Consider the following 6,572-nt stretch of genomic DNA (forward strand, 5'->3'; position numbering starts at 1 on the left):
ATCTCTGCATGCCACCATCGCCATGGCAGGCATCACCCTATTCTGAATCTTCCTGTCTCGCTGATGCTCGCAAGTAGCCTGTGCTTCTGTCAGCGCAGCCCGAAGACATTCAGCTTCATCCGCCACTCGATCGTGCGCATTTCTCCAGTCAAGGAGTTGGCTACTCGTAGCAGCCTCTTGCCTCTTGAGCTTTGCAAAAATGGCCAAGTTCAAACACAACCGACTACAATCGGACATACTTGAAAGATGCAAAGTACTCACCTTGATACTTTTTATTCAAAGACTTGTAGCGGCTCTCCAGCTTCTGCTGCAAGACTTCGTGATCTGACCGCTCCACAGCAAAGGATTTTGCTCCAGCTTTGTGAACCCTCAAGAATTCTATAAGTCGAGCACACTCCTGCTCCAATTGATGGCTTCGTTCCTGCAGGGCCCGAATGTGCAAAGCAATGCGATCAGTCAAAGACCTTAAAAGTACTCAATCTGTTTGACAAAGCTAAGAAAACACACCTAGAAGCTTCAAAAAACATCGACAACTTTCTGGAACTCTGACTCAGACAGAAGGCTGAGTACTAGCCTTTGAGTACTCTCCGCAAGATGAGGAGCCGCACCCAAAGCAATACCTAAAAAGATTATCATCAGTCACCTAATTGCTACGACTACAATACCGAGACTATGGATACATACCCGGAGCAGTTGATTCTTTGGATTTTTCCACATCCACTACAGCCAGAGCTCCACCAGTAGATGTCAACAAAGAAGCATTTCCAGAACCCGAAGCAGCGGGGGGGACCTCCACCGAGCGAGTCACTTCTCGAAGCATAGACATGATAGCTCCAAGGCGACCAGCGTCAACTTCGGGTACTTCCTCGACAATCAAATCCTCCAAGGGAGCAGATAAAGTAGTCGGGGGATACGATTCTACTCCTGCCTCCACAGGGATAGTCTCCTCCACATCCCTACATCAGAGTAGAAAGTCATTACATGACTTCAAGACAACTTAAAGATACACACCAAGGACAAACAAACTCACCAAGTTGAGCGTGGCAGCAACCGCACACGTTTTTTCTCGGCAACAGGCGGCCGAGTACTCGGCGCCACAGGAATAGCTGCTAGCGCTGTCTTCTCGCCAAGGCCTAGGAAACACAGAGTCAAGACTACAATACAGTTCAGACTAACAAAACTGGTCGCGAAAGAAAACTTACCACTAGCAATCACGTTGGACAACAAAGAACCAGTAGCAACTACTAGCGACTTTTCCTTCGCAACACCTGCTACTCCGGCGGGCAACCCCAGAACTGTCTGGTCAGCAACCGGCAGCGCGGCAGCCGACGGAGCCTGTGCGGTCAGCTCAGGGGCTACTTCAGCATCCGCTGGCGGCACCTCCTCTGGCACCTTCTCAACAGACGCAATACTGACGCTAGAGTCGGTCACGACTATTTCTCCGGATGCAGCATCATCATCACCACGTGCCGCATCGCCAGCCTTTTGAACAAGACAAAGTAATCACAAGATTTTAAGATCAAATCCATCAGCTACGAGTATACGGCTACATACCTTGGCACCCTGAGACTTCTCAGGAGTTGAAGCAGACTTAGCAGCAGACATCTTGTGGACTACTCTGCGTTTCTTCACAGGAGGAGAGGGCTCGTCCTCTGACTCCTCAACAAAAGTTTCTTCTTTTTCCGACTGCGCTAAGTAGCCAGCAAGAACTCGGGACTACAAAAAACAAGTCAATATTCAAAACAAATAAGCAGGCATACCAGGCATCATAGTGCCGAAGAGCTGCAGGGATCACTGGTACTCCTTGGTAGTTCCTGAAGAACTTGGCCAGCAGCGCCTCCACATCATCGTCAGATATATCCTCATCGGACATACGCGATGGATCGTTAAATCCTGTGTACTCACTCCCCGAGTGAGCCCGTTTCTAAAGCGACTGAACCCTTCTCTTGACAAAGCTGGCCGCCACGTTAATCCCAGTGAGACCGAGTGCTTTCAACTCGGTAATCTGCTGCAGCAAATGGGGTATCTTCGGGTTCGCTCACCCAGTTCTCTGCATGCTTCGGCACGTGACCAGTAACCACCGGCAAGCGAGGATCATGGTTCCCAATATAGAACCACCTTTTCTTCCACTCCCCATGGGAGTCAGTCAAATTGTACTCAATATACGCGCCCGAGTTCCTGAGTTGGAACCCGGCGCCTCCAAAGACCTCCGTCCTAAGTGCACTAGGCTGAGGTTTACAGCGAAACAACTTCCTAAACAGCTCAAGGCTCGGAGGAACTCCCAAGTAAACTTCGCAGAGGTGTACGAAAATTGACATATGTAGTACACCATTGGGGTTCAAGTGAACAAGTTGAAGCTTATAGTACTCGAGGATACCTCTGAAGAAGTTGGAGGTGGGCACGGTCAACCTCCACAAAGTGTGGAAGCATCACCATCTCATTGGGGTGTTCTTCGAACTGCCACGCATTTGCAAAAGCAGGGTGCCACTCGAGTACCTCCTTCGTCTGCACAAGCTTGGCATCGACTAGCGCTTGCACGGCCTCCTCCTTCATCACTGAATGCTGCCACATCGCTCCAGGCGGCGGCGGCGCAATCTGGTTCATCGGCCCCACCTTCGGCGCCGGCAGCACCAGTTCCTTCCCTTTCTTGGACTTCACCTTGCCCGCCGCTGGAGCCTTGTCTTGGATCTTCTCGGGTTTCTTCCCCATCTTCTTGGTGCGCATCCGTCCGCTTCACTTGCAGCAGAATGCACTCAACCTCGAACCTCTCAGAGAAGCAACAACGGCGGCGGCGGCACTAGAGGATCATGGCGGAGGAAAACAGGAAAGGTGGGTGGAGAAGAAGAGAAACAGATCTGCTACAGTGGGGCGTAAACCTAACCGAAAGGGGGCACTCCAGTTATATCTCCGCCACCTCCGGATTCCAAGCGTCAATTATGCAACGGATGGATTTTTAGCAGATTAATTGCTTTAAACACCCAACGGCTACTCTTTTCAACGGGTTTTTGACCACTTCAACGACAAAAATCGCCTAAGTGCTCGGGGGTTGCGGGTACGGTACCCGATGGTCAGAATTTTCTTTTTCAGATTTCTGAGGGTAAAACAGCCAGAAAGCAGGATTGACCCTAAGCCTGACTCTTTGACTCAACCTAAGGCTCGGGGGCTACTCCATATGGAGTGCGATTGCCATCGCACTACCATATAAAAATTGTCGGAACAGAAGCAACTCAAAGGAACAAGAAGAGTACCTTCCAGCCACATGACAGTACTCGAGCACTTCGGACAGTGCAACCTCTACGACAAATTGCTCGGATAGTGCCCACAGTACTCGAGACTGTGGCGCATGACTACAAAGTACTCGGGGGCTTGTCGGGCATGCATCCCAAGCCCACGAGTAGACCCTGGATGGCCCACTAAGGGACGTACTCGGATATGATCAGGACAAGGGATAGGCGTATCGCTCGGACTAGTCAAGTATGTGTATGGAAAACTACTCAGGCCATACTGAGTAGAACTCTAATAGTACTCGACTAGGACTCGAACTTGTAACCCTGTTCTCCCGTACATATAAGGGTGGGCAGGGACTCCCCCTCAAACAAGAACAACTCCAGTTCATCGAAGTTCAATACGAACAAACACACAGGACGTAGGGTATTACGCAATCTAGAAACCCGAACCTGTCTAAATTGTGTTCCTTGCGTCACCATTGATTCCTTGATTCTCGATGATCCTTACCACATAAAAGACCACCTAGGGTACCCCCTAGGCAGGTTGCCGGTCTAAAACACCGACAACGTGACCTGCTTCTTCCTCTCCACCAAGCAGATCTGCCTCGTGTTCTCACTGTTCGAGTCCTCCCTCAGGTCCTCTACCGGCACGCGCTACTTCCTCCTCTTCCCCATGACGGTCATCTTCGTCTTCGCGCAGGTATGTCCCGGACCTCCTCCCCTCATGTCCTTAGGTTGTCATTTCCTCTTTTATGCAATGAGATGTGGGCTCCTATGATGAATCTTTGGTACTTTGCTTCGATCCGTTGAGTTTTATTTCATGGAAATGCAATAGATCTGTCGCAGGTAGGGTTCCAGGGAAGCTGTACTTTATCCTAGGGTGTTCTTGCATAATTAGTAGGGTATCCTCGCCGAATATGCATGCCTTCATGTACAACTGTCATGCTTTGTTGTTATTTTCACTTCTTTACGATCTGTTGGTAATATTATTCGATCTGTTCTGGTTAATTTGTGTGAAATCCACACGCTTCTTGCCTTGGTTTGTTGGGGTAACCTGATCTTGGGGTTTTCTTTCGCACTTAGTTGGGTACCCGCGCCGGATAAGCATGTGTACTCGTAGATCTGTTGGTTTCTTGATATTTGCAGTGGCTACATTAACTTATTCATGATCTGTTGCACCTATTGTTCAACCCAACAAAGTTTAATTCATCTGTTAACATGTCCTGTGTAGATAATGCGTGGATGTGGAGTTGTTGGCACGGATTTGTGCATATTGCTAGTTATGTTTATGTGTAGTGAGCCTCTAGGAGGCTACCTTTCAGTAGCAGCCGTGGTGATGATTATTTTTTTTTGCCTAAGTTCAATTTGAACTGTTCGATGTTGTTCAGGATGAGCCTCTGGAAGGCTACATGGAGTAGCAGCTGAGGCTATGATCCCTGATTGATCTGTTGAATTGGATTCGGAGTTTGTGTGCATGGTGCTGATGGTGTGAAGGAGCTTCTGGATGGCTCTAGTTTCACTAGCCATCCTAGCTATAATCCCTATGCTATCTATTCAATTGGATGAAGGATTTCTTTTTTGGTCGATGATGTTGAGGAGGAGTCACTGGGAGGCTAATTTTGTAGCAGCCGTGGCTATGATCCCTATACTGCGCATCCTGTTGTAAGCTACCACACCGTAGGAAGTCTTAAGTTCCATTATTGTGTTGTTAGTTCTAAAATTTGTTCCTTTTAATGCAACATTGTAGATGGACTTGCATGAGTACCATGCCAGGATGGCTTCTCAAGCTGCTGCTCTTGTTGTTGTCTGCATTACATTTCTGAGGTTTAGGAGGGGCACGTGTGATTCAGATGAGGAAGAGTGCTCGGTTTGGGTCCCTAGGGCAGTGGTGGATGCTAAGAGACAGGCAAACCTAGATAAAATTTATAACTGCACAACGGTTGAGTCTATAAGCATGGTAAGGATGCATAAAGCTCCTTTCTTTCAGTTGGTAAACCTGTTTATGGAGAGGCACCTTCTAGAGGTCAGCATACACACTAATCATGTTTCTTCATATTGTGGGATACAACCAAAGGTTTTGGGTGGTTCATCACACATTTAGGAGGTCCATAGAGACAGTGAGTTGATACTTCGTGCAAGTTCTTTATGCTGTTGGGGAGCTAAGGGGTGAGATGATCAGGACCCCGGAAGGTGGGATACATCCTAAAATTCTTAGGAGCCAGAGATGGAACCCATACTTCAAGGTACTTAGGATAGTTTGTAGTGTCCTTTAATTTTGGTTGTTCACTACCATCATGGTACACTAATGCATACATGTTAACTATCCTAGGATTGCATTGGAGATATTGATGGAACCCACATTCTGGCTAGGGTTCCATTTAAGATGCAGGCTGTATTTAGAGGCCGTAAGCAAAGCCCAACACAGAATGTGCTAGCTGCTATTGATTTCGACATGTGGTTCACCTATGTCCTTGCTGGGTGGGAAGGGTCAGCTCATGATGCGCTGATCCTAGCTGATTCGTTAGAGAGGGATGATGGGTTGAGGGTGCCACAAGGTACACTGCAAGCACACCTTTTTTATTTTGTCTTCTGCACTGCGGTTGCTAATCAGTCCTAATTGCATTCATGTGTAGGAAAATTTTACCTCGCTAATGCTGGATATGCACTGCGGCCTGGCTTCCTACCACCATATAAAGCTGTTAGGTACCGCATGTCTAAATTTGAGGGTAGGAGAAGTCCAAGCAATGCTAAGTAATTGTTTAACCTTAGGTACTCATCCCTCTGCATCACAGTTGAGAGGGTTTTTGGAGCACCTAAGGGAAGGTTTCGCATGCTAGATAATAAGCCTTACCATCCGTATCCCTCCCAAGTTAAAGTTGTAATTGCTTATTGCATTCTGCATAACTGGATTTTGGGTTTTGCGGTAGATGAAGTTGTTCCAAGGGAGGATTTCTCACCACCTCCTCATGTTTCACAGCCTACACCCACACATGCTGCAATGTCACAAGAAGCTCGTGCCTAGGGTGTTCAGAGGGATGACTGGGCTTTGGCTATGTAGCAAAACAAGGGGTCCTCTAGGGTTTAGTATGGTGTGTGCTGTAGTGGAACTGTAAGGAAACATAGTGTGGCAGTGATGTGATTAATGCGGCATCTAGCTGAGACCAGTAATGTACTCAATAATATTTGCTTTGTTCCTGCTTTTGTTGTTTCTTATATCCTTGTTCTTCCTAAAATTTGCTTTCACTATTGTTTGACTCAACAACTTGTGTTGCTTTCCTGCTTTCTTATATCCTTATTTGTTGTTTCTTTGGGAACTCAAAGGGCTGCAATGACCTAACCTATCAT

Source organism: Setaria italica, chromosome IX (genome assembly GCF_000263155.2).
Source record: "Setaria italica strain Yugu1 chromosome IX, Setaria_italica_v2.0, whole genome shotgun sequence".
Lineage (NCBI taxonomy): Eukaryota > Viridiplantae > Streptophyta > Magnoliopsida > Poales > Poaceae > Setaria > Setaria italica.